This window comes from Symphalangus syndactylus, chromosome 16 (assembly GCF_028878055.3).
Source record: "Symphalangus syndactylus isolate Jambi chromosome 16, NHGRI_mSymSyn1-v2.1_pri, whole genome shotgun sequence".
Lineage (NCBI taxonomy): Eukaryota > Metazoa > Chordata > Mammalia > Primates > Hylobatidae > Symphalangus > Symphalangus syndactylus.
The window spans coordinates 80,925,722-80,945,077 of record NC_072438.2 but is presented as its reverse complement, the minus strand read 5'-3'; the positions used below and the strand labels follow the sequence as shown (position 1 = coordinate 80,945,077).

The following is a 19,356-nucleotide window of genomic DNA, read 5'->3' as shown; positions in this document are numbered from 1 at the left end:
TCAGAAAGTATAAGGAAGAAACTCACACCTCCTCCTTCTCTTCGACTACTACCCTTTCTCTTCTCTTTGTTACTATGAAGACATACAGGGTTTTTTCTTTTAATTGGTCAATGAAGTTAGAAAAGAAAATAGAGGCTTTATAATGAAAAGTTTCTGGAAAATGTAACCACTTTTGAGACTATGTCATGTCAACATTTTTGCCATGTCATGTCTATTAACTGCGGGAGAGGTTGAACAAAAAATTTTAAGACACTGCTGCTGTCTCAAGTTTTTAAAAATAATCTACTTAGAGAAACAAATTTTAAACAAACATTGAAAACTACAATATATAAGAACACATTCTTTTTAAAAATAACTATTTATTGAACACCTACGCTATGCCAGGAGCTGTACTAGGTATTGGGAATACAGCTGTAGACATGATTTCTGCAAACATGAAGATGATTTCCTAGTGGTGAAATGCAAATTGAAAAAAAGCAAACAAGTAAAGCCTTTTAAGTAATAGATAGTTGCTGCGCTTGTTACTCTAAGACCATGTAGCGATGGATGGAAGACTTATGACAAGGAGGTAGGCGAGTAGAGCTCTATACACAGTGAGGGAATGAGCTTTGTGAACATCTGCTGGAAAAATTTAGCCGCATAGGGAACAGAAAAATTTAGCCGCATAGGGAACAGAAATATAGGAAACCTTATGCAGAACTGAAATCAGCCTATCCAGGTTGAAACCAGGATAAGACCAGGTTGGGCAACACAGCAAGGACCTGTCTCCTTCAAAATAATATATATATATATAATATATATATAATATTATATATATAATATATATTTAATTATATAATATAAATTATGTATAATTAAATATATATAAATTATATATAATTACATATAATTAAATATATATAATTAAATATATATTTAATTATATAATATAAATTATGTATAATTAAATATATAAATTATATATAATTTATATAATTAAATATATAAATTATATATAATTATATATAATTAAATATATATATTTAATTAACTGGGTATATTTATATATATATAATTAAATATATATATATTTAATTAACTGGGCATGGTGGCATGTGGCTGTAGTCCCTACTACTCTGAAGGCTGAGATGGGAGGATCACTTGAGCCCAGGAATTGAAGGTTGCAGTGAGCTAATATTCAGGTTCAGGTAACACATGAGTATAGAAAATGAGAAATAAGTGATAGCAGAAGATATCAGAGGCCATATAAGGTCGGGAATTCCAAATTTCAGAAACAAACTTCTTCTAACCATAAGAAATTGCTTACAGAAATCATAATTTATCTAAAATGTGGAGGGTAAAGTTGCTAAACTTAAAAACTAGAAGTAATGCATAGAAAATTCAAGAAAGTCACAAACAAAAATATTGATATCTTTGGATGCTAGGTTACAAGTGATATTGATTATCTTCTTTTTCTCCTCTAGAAATTTATCATCTTTCTAAAAAATACTATTTATAATTTATTTAAAAGTAAAAGCATATATTACAAAATATATTTATGCTAAATTAGCATTTAACCTTTGACTTTCTATTAACAGTGGCTTGCTTGAAAGTGAGGGATTTCACAGTAGTTCTTAGGCAGATGCACGATGTGAGGTTTGCTTGGAAGACAACAATTTTGAGGGGAAGCAAAGTGGGGAATTAAAGAGAGTAGACAAAGCTTTAGACATACTTGGATCTGAACTCTGTCCCCCAACTCTACTTCTTTAATCATATTGCGCATTCCTTCAGTTTGAGATATGAAAAGTATATTGAAAGCATAATGAGAATTGTGCAGTCAGTATAACACTGAATGTGGAAGAAGAGACGATCGCCATGAACTTGGACTAGACAGTACTGACATGGACTTAATTCCTTCAAACTTGAAGCCTTGAAGTAAAGGCAAACCTGTTTTTTAACACTATATATACTAAATCAGCAAGGAGATGCCAGGACCGCCAAAGTATAAAGAACAACATCAATAAAGAGGATGAGGAAATAGAAACATTTGCCATCCCTCCTGGCACATGTGAGTCTCACAGAAATTAGGCCAAATTCTAGCAATTGCTTATATTGCACAAATATGTTTCTTCAAATTACACATATATATTTCTCCTATTTTGATTTATGTAATAACAGTATTACATAATAATATAGTATAATAATAATAACACATTATATATAATATCCAAAGACTCTTGAAGAATGAGTATATAATTACATAGTCATTCTTCAAAGGTTTTTGGATACATATTTGTAAATATCTAAAAAACAGTAGGGAAAATAGAATTTTACCTTACTATTTTAGAAAATGCATAATGCAGCTTTTTGTAAAGAAAAATTTTTATGTACTTCTACGTTGATATTTCAGTGAAAATATATCACATGAATGCTGTTCAGTTGTATAAAAATGTATCCATTCTTTATTATCTTATTTATGGAGAAATTTGGTATACTGCACAAGCTTTTCTTTTCTTTTCTGTTCTTTTTTTTAAAGACAGAATCTCACTGTGTCACCCAGGCTTGAATGCAGTGGCCGCATATTAGTTCACTGGAACTTTCAATTCCTGGGCTCAAGTGATCCTACCATCTCAGCCTCCAGAGCAGTAAGGACTACAGGCACATGCCACCATGCCCAGTTAATTAAAAATATATACATTGTTTTGAAAGAGACAGGTCCTTGTTATGTTGCCCAAGCTGGTCTTAAACTCCTGGCTTCAAGCAAGCCTCCTTCTTCAGCTTCCCAATGTGTTGGGATTATAGGAACGGACAATTATCCTTTCTTAAAATAAATCTTTCATCCTTTTTATTCTTATTCTTTTTTCCCCTGTCCATCATAAAGTTAAATCATTTGGATTTTCTCCAGAAACCATTTTTATTAAATTAGATTTAGAGTATTATTTGTATAGTTTTATCTTCCATTTTCTTTTCTGGTGTCTTTAGCCTTAAAGTTTACAACATAGCTTTAAGTTTGATTTTAGCTTATCTTATATATTCACATGGACTAACAAAACATGTACAGCATGGAAGAAATTGTTTTATGATTTTCCAAATAATAGAGGAAAACACCTTAGCTACAAGGGAGAAATTAATCGTATCAAAATAATAACACAAATGCCTACCTTTCCATTTTCTTGATTTACTTATACATTTCTAATGTTTTTATTAAGAAATATTTTGCTGGGAGGATATCAGAGCAAAAGAATACACAGCCCAAGAGGGGCAATAGGGTTAAAGCATTTCTGGTCCAATAGTGGCATGTCTTCAGCACTGGATAAGGGACCTTTTTCAAAGTGACTTCCAAGAAAGCAGGACCAATGCAGCTGGAAAGCCTCACCCACTGTCAGCTGCACAAAGCCGCTGCCCTGTGCCTGCCCTCGGCCTCTCCTCATCAAGTGTTTTCTACTGGTTGCCCCAGCCAGAATCACCTCTCTGTTTCTTCCCATGATGTCCTTGCTGGCACTTGCTTCATGTTAACTCTCCTTCCTCCTCTGAAACATAGTTCTAGTTATAGTCTCAGAAATTGTCACCTTTCCTATCATACACTAGGTCCTTCAGAACATTGTGGTCCTAGATATAAAAGTCACCACCCACTAACTAATATTATCACTTTATTGCCTTCCAGATGTTAAAGTTAGACACACAAAAAACTCATCTTGTCATAATCTAAGTCAATACAACAAGTAGAAATAGGCTTTGAATTACAGATGAAGCAAAAGGATGAGAAGTGGTAACTAGCAATGTTTTTGTTTGTTTTTTTTTTTTTTTGGAGACGGAGTTTTGCTCTTGTTGCCCAGGCTAGAGTTCACTGGCGCGATCTCAGCTCACCAGAACCTCCGCCTCCCAGGTTGAAGCAATTCTCCTGCCTCAGCCTCCCGAGTAGCTTGAATTACAAGTATGTGCCACCATTCCTGGCTAATTTTTTTGTATTTTTGGTAGAGACGGGGTTTCTCCATATGGGTCAGGCTGGTCTTGAACTCCTGACCTCAGGTGATCCACCTGTCTCGGCCTCCCAAAGTGCTGGGATTACAGGCATGAGCCACTGCGCCTGGCCAGTAACTTGTAATTTTAACCAATAGTTCTGGTGGTGCAGATTTGAAAAGGCCTACTTAAAACCAAACATAATTATGGGTAATTATGATGATACATAATCAGTTGCACAGTGAGGTGGTCATTATCTCCGACTTTCACATCTAGACCTGGAAGTTCATTGAGGTCAGGTGTTTGCAAAGATCTTCTGGCCTAACTTAGGGGTCAGAGAGCGCCATGTCTGGGGGCAAACCATAAATGTGTCTGATTAAGATTAAATGCATACTGAGGAAAATGCATATATACGTGTGTGTGTGTGTGTGTGTGTGTGTATATATATATATACACATTTTTTTTTTTTTTTTTTGTGGCATGATCTCAGCTCGCTGCAACCTCAGCCTACCGGGTTCAAGTGATTCTCCTGCCTCAGCCTCCTGAGTAGCTGGGATTATAGGCATGTGCCACCACGCCCCGCTAATTTTTGTATTTTAGTAGAGATGGGGTTTCTTCATGTTGGCCAAGCTGATCTTGAACTCCTGACCTCAGGTGATCCACCTGCCTTGACCTCCCAAAGTCCTGGGATTACAGGCATGAGCCACTGTGCCTGGCCAGTGCATATATTTTGAACAATCAAAACAAGAAAGGATATTGATTATTAGAGTATATAGTGGACAACAGGGTAAAAAACAGGTATAAAATGTATATCACATAATCACATAATTTGACAATAACAGAAGGAAAAATCAGGGATTTCCTGGATCTGATAGAGGAAATGCTGTAATTTAACTGCCAGGTGAAAGAAAGTGAAACTTGAGGGCACAAAAAGTAATAGATACAAGGATATACATACATTAAATGAACAATAAAGCAAAAACAAAAACAAAATAAAAACATAAAGCTGAGTTGAACACTGAATCTAGGAGCTATAAAAATGTATGTCAATTATATAAATTAGAGATGCAATATCAAAAATATTCATTGTTCATTGGCTAATGGCAAAAAAAATCAGTACAAAATTGAAGAAAGCAAAACCTACTTACCTCGGGGCTAGCAAAACCTACCACCTGCATGTGGTTTAATGTGCATACCCATATCCAGACAAACAGCTCACACTAACAGTTAGAACAATATGTGAGCAACTGAGAACTGTGCTTAATATTGGCATGCAATTCTGCATAATAAAATTTAACTTTTAACAACATTATGTGCTTGACTAGTTATGTAAATCCATCATATTTATTTCATATAACTGGCCTGTCTGATAATATGTCAATTGGTTTTAACAACTTATTTTGATACCACATCGATCACAGTAAAGTATTAATGGCAAAAGCAGAAGTCATGTAATATATTCTGGAATTGGGAATGGTGTAACTCATAGGAAAGTACTTTGTAACAAAGAAACGTACAATTGTAGTGTTCCAGTTTAACATGATTTGACACACCTCATACAGAAAAGTCCTGAAACTGACAGCTAAGTAAGTCTTCAAACAAAATCTGCCAATATTCGTTGTCTGCTTTTCCTTCATTACTTTCAAATAATGCAGCAAAAATGACTTAATCCTTTAAACCGTATATAGATGGCCATTTATGGAGAAAATAGTGCAAAATAAAAGAAATATTTTTTCCATGGGTGTCACTTTACCTTGCCATCATTTAAATGTTTTTACTTTTCCAGTGTCATGGCTATCTTTAAAAATTACAATTTTGTAAAGGAAGTCAAGTGAATGCAGTTTTATTAACTATGCCTTTTATTTCCCATATTCTAATGCTTTTACATTTTGGGGCTTCACTGATCCTGAAACGACTGCCCCTCAAAGGGCTAGCTCATTCCAAGAGATAGCCAACAATTTCCTGGGAATGTGCCTTTCACATGCAAACCAACCAATCCAGAGGCCATACCTCTAATCATCTTCTTTATTGGGCTCTCAAACTCTGGGCCACTATCCATCTACCCTAATTATCCTAGGGCCAACTACCAGATAACAAAGAACTGCCTCTATTTCCAAGAACCCACTGAAATTCTTCAAGCTAGCCCATCCTAAACCTGCTTACCCTGCCTCACCAGCCCCTCCTGCAGAAATCACAAAGGTTTCCACAAAGATTCATTTGGCCACATTTGCCTCTTGCATCCTCTATCTACTGGCCAATACTGGTACTTACCTATGTGGTCCCATGTGGCATGGCATGGCCCTGTTTCTAGGTAACTGTGAATGAAAACCTCTTCCTTAATGATAGTCATTTCCATGTTTGCATGTCTTACATTATGAGTTTTACAAATCCCGATACCCTTATGACAGCCATTCTTTTTCTATTATTATGTTGGTGTGAAAGTAATTGAAGTTTTTTGGTATTACCTTTTTTTTTGAGACGGAGTCTCACTATTGCCCAGGCTGGAGTGCAGCGGCACGATCTCGGCTCACTGCACCCTCCGCCTCCTGGGTTCACGCCATTCTCCTGCCTCAGCCTCCCAAGCAGTTGGGACTACAGGCCCCCACCACCACGCTTGGCTAATTTTTTGTATTTTTAGTGGAGATGGGGTTTCGCTGTGTTAGCCAGGATGGTCTCAATCTCCTGACCTCGTGATCCACCCACCTCGGCCTCCTAAAGTGCTGGGATTACAGGCGTGAGCCACCGCACCCGGCCAGTTTTTTGGTATTACTTTTAATGGAAAAAACTGCAATCACTTTTGCACCAACCTGTAAATCTTAAAAATAAAGGCCATTTGATAACTGAGTTATCAACTTTTTATTTTACCATGGAATGACATTAGAATTAAAATGACCTTTCTACTGTTGGCATGATTTCAGTTGCAATTTTGGTATTGAAGATATAGCTACAAAAAATAATCTCAAGAAGTTTAAGTTTTAATTGGATATTATTTTATTAAAAACGCTAGCTGCATATGCTTCAATTTTATAGCTGTAAATGTAAAGACTGAAGATTTTAAAACTGCTTTGTGATGCCTTGTGCAGTGTAACTTTTTTTTTTTTTTTGAGGCAGCGTCTCCATCTGTGGCCCAGGCTAGGGCACAAATACGGCTCATTGCAACCTCGACCTCCCTGGCTCGACCTTCCTGACTAGCTGGAACTACAGGCACATGCCCAGCCAATTTTAAAATTTTTCTGTAGAGACGAGGTCTCTCTCTGTTGCCCAGGCTGGTCTCGAATTCCTGAGCTCAAGTGAGATCCTGCCTCAGCCTCCCAAAGTGCTGCGATTACAGGTGTGAGCCACAGTGAAACATTTTCTTGGAAATGTATGACAAATCCTACTTTTATATTGTTCTTTAATAGTGTTTGAGTTCGCCTATTGAGGAATATAAGGTATAATTTTAAATTCTGTGTCCACTGGATTTAAGTAATACAATCTTAATGGCTAGAGCAATAGTCACAAATATATTGTTTTCACCTTTTCCTTTGATTATAGCTGGAAAAATATTCAAAACCATACAGCATCCATATTCTTATGTGATATTATGCATATCACTCACAGGAAAAACATGACTAATTTCGAGTTGAACCCAGCTGAAATAAAGAGAAGATGAGCATCACATAAAGTTAGTTTTTATTCTCTTATAATATTGCCTTGCACTCCTTCCATACTGATTCTAATTTTGCTACCCTGATTCCAAGAAATCCGTTTTATCTAGATGATATAGAGTTCTGCTTTCTCTTTATTGCCTTGAGCAGTAATGGGTTAATCACACCAGGAAATACGTGCGTAATAAGACATTTCATATCAGAGAACAGGAGAACTGAGAAAGAGAAAGTGCTGATAAATATCCCCCATTCATAAGAAAAAAAATTCACAAAGACAGAAAATCCATAGATGAAAATGAAAAAAAAAATATGGCCCTTTGCAGATTTCTCAACTTTAGAATTGAAGTAATTAAAGATTACTGATCTTTAATCAGTTAAAAAAAAAAAAAAACAGGATGGCCATAGTTTGCTGTCTTACTTCTACTAAATATACACATTTTAAATAAACCCCACAGAACTAACTAGCTCCTATGAACATTATTTGGTCGATAAGTAAATCTCCTTTTTATAGTAAAAATGTAGGGTGAACTAACACTCTTGCCTTTAATTGCACAGCCTTACAGGTTTTGAGAGATGCAGTCAACACTTTATCAAGAACTGTCATTGTGAGCCAGGGAGGTGTAAGCACAATTCTGTTCAATGGTTTCTTCCCTTTACATACAGGACAGCCTAGATTCCTTTTATTTTATTTTATTTTTCAAACTTCCTCATTTCTATTTGCTTATTTATTTATAATTTTTGATTCAGGAGGTCCACTTGCAGGTTTGTTACGTAGGTATATTGCACGACGCTGAGGTTTGTACTTCTAATGATCCCATCACCCAAGTAGTGAACATATTACCTTATAGGTAGTTTTTAATGCTTCCTCCCCTTCCTCTCTCCCTGCTTTTATAATACAATCCCCAGTGTTTATTGTTCCCATCTTTGTGCCCATGTCTATCCGATGTTTAGTTCCTGCTTATGAGTGACAACATGTGGTATGTGGTTTTCTGTTTCTGCATTAACTCAATTAGAATAATGGCCTACAGTTGCATTCATGTTGCTGCAAAGCATATGGTTGCAACTGGAGGCCATTATTCTGAGTTGTTTATAGCTGCATTGTATTCCATGGAATGCATATACCACATTTTCTTTGTTTGGATTCCATTTAAGTAGACAAATTGTTGTGTGTTACAAAAATTCATGGGATCATCTATTAGTTAACTAGGATTGCCATAACAACGTATCAAAGACTAGATGGCTTATAGGGGTGTCCAATCTGTCAGCATCCCCGGGCCACACTGGAAGAAGAATTGACTTGGACCACACAGAAAATACACCAACACTAATGACAGCTAATGAGCAAAAAACAAAACAAAACAAAACAACAACAACAACAAAAACACAATGTTTTAAGAAAGTTTAAAAATTTGTGTTGCACCACATTCAAAGCCATCCTGGGCCACTGGCTGTGGGCCGTGGGTTGGACAAGCTTGGCTTAAACAATAGACAATTATTGTCTCACAATTTTGGAGTTTAGAATTCCAAAGTCAAGGTATTTGCAGGGCTTGTTTCTTCTGACAGCTCTGAGCAAAGGGCTGTTCGACTTCTCTGTTTGGTTTTTAGATGACTGTCTTCTCCTCTGTCTTCACGTTGTCTTCTCTCTGTGTCTGTGGCCAAATGTCCTCTTCTTATGGGACATAAATCACATTGGATTAGGGCTTACTATAACGACCTCATTTTCATTTAATTACTTCTTTTAAATATCTTATTTCCAGTGACATTCTGAGGTAATGGGAGTTAGGACGTTAGCATATGAATTTTGAGGACACAAAATTCAGTCCATAACAGGTGACATTCTTGATGATCAGAAGCTAAGGCCAAGAGAAAACCTGGCAGAAGCACAGATAACAGCATCCTGGAGAATATTTCCTTCTCACCTCCAGAATTCAGTATATAGGATGTGCAAAAGAGAAGCTGCAGGACAGGTACCCTACAGCAGAGATAACCAGTAAGAAAACAGCAGGACTTTCCAGTCTCCCTTCCTAGACTTCTTTCTAGACAAATACCACACTCCATGCCTACAGTCTCCTATTAAAAATGATTTTTCTTTTTTTTTTTTTTTTTTTTTTTTGAGACGGAGTCTTGCTCTGTCACCCAGGCTGGAGTGCAATGGTATGACTTCGGCTCACTGCAACCTCTGCCACCCGGGGTCAAGTGATTCTCCTGCTTCAATCTCCCGAGTAGCTGGGATTACAGGCATACACCAACATGCCCAGCTAATTTTGTATTTTTAGTAGAGACGGGGTTTCATCATGTTGGTCAGGCTGATCTCAAACTCCTAACCTCGGGTGATCCACATGCCTCAGCCTCCCAAAGTGCTGGGATTACAGGAGTGAGCCACCACGTCCAGCCTGATTTTTCATTTTCTAAAACTTCTTTTGTTTATTCATTTCTCTATGAATATGCAGTTCTTATATTGACTTTATTTGTAGAATATTGCTCACTCTTTAAGATCTGTCTCAATGGCTGGCTCCTTCCAGATAGCATTCCCACACCCCTGTGTGGGAATAAGTTTTTTCTCCTCTGCTCTCCTGAGGTCACCAATTATTTTTTGTTTTATAATCATGCCATTTCCTTGCTCAATCCACTCTGAAGACTACCGATTGCACACAGAAGTTCCAAACTCCTCATCATAGCCAAAAAGACCCGAAGGATTTGGTTCCAGACAACTTATCAGATATCATATCCTTTCTCAATCTCTCTCTGTTTGCCCACTCCAGCCACAGTGGTGTTCACTTTTGTTCCGCAAATATGCCAAACTTATCCCTCCTGGGTGTCCCCTCTACTCGTTTTTACTTCCCATTGTAAATTCTTCTCTCACATGATCTCATCGTGGATTCCTCTCAGTTACTCATACTTTGGCTTAAATGGCTTCAAGTCAGAGGGGGCTTTTCTGACCACCAATCTGAATTAAACTCCCACTGTGCCTTTAACACATCAACTTGCTTGATTGGTTTTATTGCGCATTATTAGTCCTTAATCATATCTTATAAATTAATAATTCATTTGTTGATTTTCTGTCACCCTCAACTGCAATGTGAACTCCAGGGGAGCAGAAACATATTGGGTTTGTTGAAGTCTCTCCCAAGGCACTCAAATAGGTGCATGAAATATATTGAGAAAAATTTTTGAATAAATGAATGAATCACTAGATAAATGAATATAATAAATTTCATGCATGCATAGATACATGCTAGGCACTCTACTTGGTACTGAAAATAGCTTTAGAGGACAGGGAGCATGCACTACTTCAAAAATAGTTTTTGGGCCGGGCGCGGTGGCTCACGCCTGTAATCCCAGCACTTTGGGGGGCCGAGGTGGGCAGATCATGAGGTCAGGAAATCAAGACTTTATTTACATTTATTCATCTCTCTTAAATGTATATATAACTCACATTTTCAATGTCTAATATAAGAAGTGTTTTGATCTTTACTTTGAAGTTTTGTGATGTTCTTGTGACCAGAAATCTGCCCCAGGAACTTACATCTTGTTTATATCAAGTAGCGTATGGTGAAACTGGTTTCGTTAGATGGCATTTTGAATAAAGTTGCAGTTTCCAAGAACCTATTGATGATGTTAAGTGAGGACTTACTCTACCAGGTGGGGCAGTGGCTCTAATAAAAGCTGGAAAAACAAAGACCATCCCATGAAGAGCCTGTGAGACACAAAGTTAGTGCAAGTTTGTCACTAGAATTACCTTATGCTGCTCAGCAAACACAAGGAGCGCTCTGTGATGAGGCTGGAGAATTCGATTTAAGGTATAGTGATACCCCGGATACATTCATGCCTACCTTTAATATTCTCTATCGTTAAGAAGACTCATATAATTTCGAAAGAAAATGAGACAATAATTAAACTATCAAAAGGCTACAACACAGCATCTTGCACTTCCGAAGAAATACCATTTGCAAAACAACACCACCAACAAAAACTCCTTTTTGCACAATTGAAGAATCAGTTATCCTATACTTTACCCCTTCTGTCAGACCCACTGGTATACAGGACATATGCTTTCTATCTGGTTTCAAACATGTGCTTAGATGGCAGGCATCCCTTGAGGCAAAAGGAAAAATGAATTTCAAACAACATGAAAAAATGGAATAAATATCATGCTTAAAAACTGAATTTCCCCATCTGCCTCATCATATGCAGCAAAAAACTAAAGGATCCTACCACTCTTCACCGAAACATTCCTTAAAGATGTTCATTGAGAATTTTTGAACATTGATTATGTTATTAGGCTATTTATGACTGGGAAAAATATTATTAAAAGTGAGAAAATGGGAATGTTTTTAGTTATAAATTCAATTAACAAGGTGATGGGGCTAAATGTGTTCTTTACACATGATTTATTGTATCCAAGGACTTTATGTCTGTCAAGAGTTTCAGTAGCCGCTTCCATATGGGAGGGATGTCTTGCTATGGTGTATGAAACATGAAAAGAGTCTGACAAGTTGGAAGATATATATACACACACACACACATAAATGTATATATGTATGTATGCACATACATATATGCCAGAAATAGATATTCATTGAAGACATTTCATTAAATCAATGTGAAGTAATTCACAGTGCAAAAAACAAATTTAGAAATATAAGAAAAAATAAACTTTAGAACATACAACCACTAAGAATGCAGTGAAATCTATGAGAAGAAATATTAACTGAGTATGACGCTCTTAAATAATTGCAATGTGAGTTAGCTTTCTTGAAGTGGAATGGGATCCATGAATTTTGACATCGGGGAAACATAGAAGAGGGGGAACATTCTATTCCTTGAAAATTCTAGAGGAAAACAGAAATACGGAACTTACTTTTTTACAAACCACTTAAACCAGTTTCTTATAGACCAGGCACTGTTCTAACTTTCAGAAACAGTGTATGCAAATATGAACCACATAATCCTTATAAACAACCCTATTGGATGCACACTATTCCCGGACCTATGTTATTTCATGTTGTAGGTGAAAGAAATGGGAAATGGAGAGGTTAAGTAACTTGTCACTACTGATAAATGGCTAAGCTGAATTGGAAACTAGGCCATTCAACATGAATTCTGTGCTTGGCACTTCTACAGTTTGGTGACATATCCAACACAGCTAAGCACTGCAACCTAAACTGTCCAGGCAACCCTAAAAGGCCCAAAGGAGTCATCACTACTTTGTTAGTAACATGGTGAATTATCCATTTAATCCTAATTTTGATGACATAAAAATTAAGAATTTTGTTGGAGGAGGTCTAAATTTACATGTTCTGGGGAAAATGTTGCAACATAATGTAGATGGATTTTGATCTATGTCACTTTGTTATAATCTCTCCTTGGTCATTTGAAATGTGTATGACAAATTGTTTTTGTGAATTTGGAACTAGGAACCATAAGTATGTCTTTGCTTTAAAATAGCACAAAAATTCCAAATAAATCTTTCTCAGCAATTCCTTTCGAGCTTCTGCCTTGATCTCGAAAATTAATTCTGTCTTTATTTTGTTTTCATAGCTCTCATCAAAATTTTTGCTCAGCAATCCATCAACACTGCTGTTGTCAACATAAACAATGGAATCCACATTGTGATTCCAATCATCTGTGCTCAGTCTTGATCTTTTAAGGTTCATCAGCAGCAATTGAACCAGTTGAAAGGCTTCCTTCATTTAATTTCAGAACACCACACTTCTTGTCTTCCCCCTGCACTGACCACTTTTTTTGCTCTTTTTATTTTTCTTCATTCCTCTGATGTTTTTCACTCCCATGTACCCTAGCCTATTTCTTGGATTTCTATTCTTGTCTGAACTTGTTGCATTAGTAATCAAATCCTGGGTCAAGTTGGGTAAAGTCATTCTATCGTGCCTGGGTCTGACTCCCAATTCTGCCACTTACCAGCTGTGTGATCTTGAAAAATATTACCTTAGACTTTTAGCGTCATTTTCTCATCTGCTAAATGAACGTAATGTTAATAGTGCCTTTCTCATACAATTCTTATGAGGATTAATTAAACAACATAATACATATTAAAATCATAGAATAACGCCTGACATAGAAAAGTGTGATGTGTTTGTTTAAATAAACAAATCTTAGTCAATATCATATAACATATCTAATAGGATGAACTCACCCCTGAATTTCGTATGAATATATCAAATTTCCTAGTCAACGTTTCTCCTTAGTTGGCTAAAGGCAGCTCAGACTTCATTTGTTCAGTTAATGGCAAAGCTATATTCCCATTGCTCAAGCCAGATACCATGAATTCACCTTGGATCTTTCTCATTTCCTCACACTGCATATATAATACATCACCAATCATCTTGTCTCAACGTTCCTTCCTTTGCTCACCCCTTGTTCTGCTGTATCTCTGTTCCCACCTAGTATCATTGCTCACCAGGTTGTCGTACTTGCCTAATAAGGAGCTTCCTAATTCCACCCCTGGGCCTCTATAGTGCACTATCAGCACATCAGCCAGAGAAGTCCTCTGACAAGATAAAACCATCAAGGTCCTTCCACTGCCCTCAAGGCCCCACTGCCTATCAAACCTCTTCTTTTTTTTTTTTGAGATGTAACCTGGCTCTGTCACCTGGGCTGGAATGCAGTGGTGTGATCTCGGCTCACTGCAACCTCAGCCTCGGAGGTTCAAGCAATTCTCCTGCCTCAGCCTCCTAAGTGGCTGGAATTACAGACATGTGCCTCTACGCCGAAATAATTTTTGTATTTTTAGTAGAGACGGGGTTTCACCATGTTGGCCGGGCTGGTCTCAAACTCCTGACCTCAAGTGATTCGCCCAACTCAGCCTCCCAAAGTGCTGGGATTACAGGCGTGAGCCTGCGAGAGCCACAGTGCCCGGCTGAACCTCTTCTGTAATCTTTCTCCACTCTCTCCAAGTTTCCATCACACTGGCCTTCTTGTAGGTTTTTGAATAGCTCTTACCTTGACAACTTGAAATTTGTGACTTAATTTGGAAAGGTCTTCTTCAGACACTTTCAAGCTTTGCTCCCATATCAATTTCAAGTCATTTCAAATGTTATTTTATCAGGAAGATATTCTTGAAACATATTTTCAGAATTTGCAAACTACAATTTCCCCTTCTCTGTACAACACAGAAATTTCCTGGCACTCTTCCCAGCTAATTTTCTGCATAGCATTTATCCTTTTCTATAAACTTATTTATACATAATTTAAATATTATATAATTTAATTACTTGTTTGTATTCTCCTCACTAGAATGTAAATACCAACATGGTTAATAACATTTAATGATTTTTTTTATAAATTTATCCACAAGCCAGAGAAGAATCCTTGACACAAAATAATATAGAGAGAATTTTCAACACTATATTTGAGTAAATTAATCCATGAGTCTATAATCCATCCCCCTACCTCTAAGCATATTGATATTTTATATAAACTAGGGATAAAATTATTAAAAAGAAAAATGAAAGGGGCAAAGTGAATTCTTATTTTTCTCTCTGTCACCTAGAATATGTCACCCAAATATGTCTGTTTACAAACATATTTGAAACACAAAAGCATTTAAGAATGCCACAAATATACATTTGGCATATAATATTATTTCTCACATCTAGTCGGCCAATGTTTAAGTCTTTCTTAGTTGTAGTTTTAATTGACACATAATAATTGTATAAGTTTACAGGGTATAATATGATGGTTAGATGCATGCATTATATAATGATTAAATAAAACTAATTATTTTCATTTAATAATTGTTATTAAAAATTATTTATATAATTTATATAAGTAGACATAGATACAAATAGTGTGCTCTTCTTTTTCTTTTTCTGTTTATTTTTTCTTTTTTTGTGTGTGACATAGTCTTGCCTTGTCACCGAGACTGGAGTGCAGTGGCGTGATCTTGGCTCACTGCAACCTCTGCCTCCGCGGTTCAAGTGATTCTCCTGTCTCAGCCTCCCAAGTACCTGGGATTGCAGGCACCTGCTACCATACACAGCTAATTTGTGTGTGTGTGTGTGTGTGTGTGTATTTTTAGTAGGGACAGAGTTTCACCATTTTGGCCAGTGCTGGTTTTGAACTCCTGACCTCAAGTGATCCGCCTGCCTTGGCCTCCCAAAGTGCTAGGATTATAGGCATGACTCACCGTGCTCAGCCCAGTGTGATCTTCTTAAAAGGTAGTTTTACTATTTTTAGCAGATTCTGAAATATCCATGAATGTGTGGTTAAATGACAGAGGTTATTATGAAGTCAAGAAAAGTGATTTATTCTACTTTTAGTTCAAAGATAAAATGTACATTTCCCCATATATTTATCTTAGCAATCAGTCTTAGTTTATATGGCAGAAAAGTCTAGCTGAGTTCCTAAGTTCTGTATCTCCCTTCTCTAGAATGGTTCCTGGGGATGCAGCACAGTCTTGTTAGAAAACAGGTCAAGGAAAACGAAGTGCAATGCTATACAATATAACAAAGTTGATATACTCTGAAATCATTATATGAGCTTGTGTCAAAGAATACATACTTAATCCCCATTCTGGAGGAAGAAAAAGTGGTAGCAGAAAAATATATTTGAACTAGAGGAGTATATTATTGCCTGCTAAATGGAAAAGACGGTTATTCGTCCCTAGTATGAGGTGTAGAATAGGGTATACCCAGTGTAGAAGTAGCCCAAATTACAGTATCTGGCATGTTATTCGGGCTGTTTTCAAAGATAGGGCAGTGTGACTTTCTCAAAAGTCAGATGAAATCATTTAAAAATATGAACAAAAATAGATTCCAATGCCAAAGATATATAAAAAATTATCTGCCACACTGGATTAGCCACACTACAGTTCTCCTTAACTAAAATAGATTATTAGGTACTGACTACATAAAAATAATCATTGCCAGGGGATATTTATATTAAACTGGAGAATCAGAAACTGAATCTGTTTCTGTCTCCTTAACAGGCTCATGATCATCCTTGAATAACTGATTTTTTTATTTCCTGCACTGTCTTGAAATTCTTATAAAATTGGCAAATTTAGTTGTATCACGAACCTGATTTAAAAGAATGCTGGGGAAATTAAGAGATTAGCCTTTTTCAAAAGCTTTAAAATTTGATTAAAGTTTCTATTTTCAACACAAAACGAAACTTGCCTCACTGTGTATGAATTACTCATTTGAATCCAAAGACCTTTGATTAGGATAATTTTACAAATATAAACAATTAGTACCAGACCATTTATTTACTAAATGTTATAGGAGAGAGCCAGCTGTCTCTATTTCCCTTCCTTGACTATTTGAAGTTAGAATTTTCTCATGGCATTTAGCCATTTATAAATGTCCTGACAGTTGTTGTGGACTGGATATTTGTAAGGTCATTTTTCATAGACTGCCCCAGAAGAAACATATTTCACTCAAAGCAAATGATTACCATTTCCATATAATTTGACTCCACTTTTACTATGGCCCAGAAACATATCTTATCACTTTCTCAATTTAATTTGATATGGAAAGGGCCTCTTTTTAATCAACTTTAAAATTATGTTCTGTTGACTTGCAAATGAGAGGTCAATGCTAATTGAGAGAGGCCTTAAAAACTCTGACATCTTTGATCCCTGCACAAAGATTCCATGCTCAGTATGTTCTGATACTTGGCTTTTCCATATTCCCTGATGAGGTTAAGAAGATGAATGCTCATTGCTTTTAATCCTTACCATGATTTATGAGCCTCTTGATATCCTTTCCCCAGAGCAGCTACAACTGTGTGGTTGTTCTGCCTGCTGCTTAAATTACACAGACATCTGCAAACTAAATTATGGATTGTTGTCCCATACACCATAACCGAGAATTCTCTTCATCACTCCTGCAATATAATTTTTTTTTTTCTGATTAGAACAAAGAACATGTATGTACTTTCTTGCTTCTGTACTAAGGGCATTTTAAGCTAATTTGAGTGACAGCACAATAACCTGGATTGTGACCTATCACAAAAAAACAAAGCAGCATGAAATATAACAAGGTAGCTTTAAAGCCAGAAAGAAAAAAAAAAGATCCTCTATTTATTTATATCTTTCATCTTTATTTAAGGTATTGAATATTTAGACTCACAGAAGGAAAGTGACCTTTAAGATTAACTGAAAATATGCACCATGGAATAAAATGTATGTAAATGACCTTTGTGTCTCTGAGTGTGAATGATTTTAAGAGCATCTTGTGATCTGATCTATGACTATTTAAATTAAACACAAAGCAAAGAAATAGAAAATTATATAAAGGATAATTCATGGAAGATTGGGATACCTTTTTTAATGTACTCTTTTCTGCCAGTCTCACTTGTAGTAAACCTGTTTTAATAATCTGAAGGCTTGAAGCAATCACAAGTAGTTGGAATAACTCTTTCGTCTGAATTAAAAGTCTGGTAGAGTCTAAGTTGGAATAATCAACTGCTTCTGTATTTTTCCTTTCTTTTCTCTCCTTGTTATTCTGTGCAGATGATGAATCATAATTCCCAAAGACAAGTCCATTGTGAAATCCTAACAGGCATGTCTCAAATTATTAACCTTTGACAATTACCAAAATTAGAAATATCCCTGCATTTATCTTCTTCAGATGTGCTAATTGCAACTCTAACAATAACCTGTCAGGGAAAATCACACGAACGAAATTTACCAAATGATTTTTAGTTATGCCTTACAAAGTATATTAAAAAAAAAAAACCGATGGTTCTACAATTCATTTTTTGAACTCTATTGTCAACTCAGCAGGACACAGTGAACACTAAAGAAATGCTCAAATCCACTCCTGGCTGAGCAGATCTACTCTTCCCTCCGTGTTTCCATCAGTTTCTGTTTCACCTCATCACTGCTAAAAGGCAATGTTTCCTGAGTGTCAGGACCTGATATTCATACCAATGCCCTAAAGACTTGCTTTTTTAAAGATAGATCCTAGATTTGTTTGCCTCTGTGTCAATGAAAAGCTCACTTCCAAAACTTTCCATTTATTGATGCTCTTTGCATCCTCATCTTCATAAAATAAAGGATTAGTGGAATCTTGAAGTATTCTACTTAGTTGATATGGTTTGGCTTGTGTCCCCATCCAAATTTCATCTTGAGTTGTAGTTCCCATAACTCCCACACGTTGTAGGAGGGACCCAGTGGGAGGTAACTGAATCATGGGATGGGTCTTTCCCATGCTGTTCTTATGATAATGAATAAGTCTCATGAGATCTGGTGGTTTTATAAAGGGACATTCCCCTGAATATACTCTCTTGCCTGATGCCATGTAAGATGTGCCTTTGCTCCTCCTTTGCCTTCCACCATGATGGTGCAGCCTCCCCAGCCATGTGGAACTGTGAGTCCATTAAACCTCTTTTTCTTTATAAATTACCCAGTCTCAGGTATGTCTTTATTAGCAGCGTGAGAACAGACTAATACATTAGTTAAAACCCTAAATTATTTAAACATATCTTGAAATAAATTATTTTTGAATAGTTATTTAATTTCCTAAGAAATTATACAGGATAGATGGAAACAATTAAATTGGTGCTCCGAAAACATCTGATATATATAATCTCCCAGTCTATTGCCAGCAGTCATCTTCTTTACACACACACACACACACACACACACAGACACACACACACAAAACCCCCACATCAGGTTATTCTTCTACATTCAAAAGCAAACCAACTAAAACAACAAAACACAGCTCCACACCCTATAAAAGATAAAGCCCCAATCTCAGACATATTTTTCATTTCATTAAAGTTTCTTCATCTTCTAAGCCTA

The 19,356-nt window shown here is 36.4% G+C and overlaps 1 protein-coding gene across 2 annotated transcripts in view; it reads right to left on the bottom strand.

Moving 5' to 3' along the window:
- Window positions 1-19,356, bottom strand: part of CDH12 (cadherin 12) — a 1,055,333-nt gene that overhangs the window by 700,640 nt on the left and 335,337 nt on the right. The window contains exon 1 of one of the 2 annotated variants that reach the window (XM_063619573.1): window positions 17,284-17,301. The exons of the other annotated variant lie outside the window; for it this stretch is intronic. The gene's annotated coding sequence lies outside the window, so the exon portion shown is untranslated. Of the gene's footprint in view, window positions 1-17,283; window positions 17,302-19,356 lie in introns of those variants that run through there. 2 annotated transcript variants of the gene reach the window in all.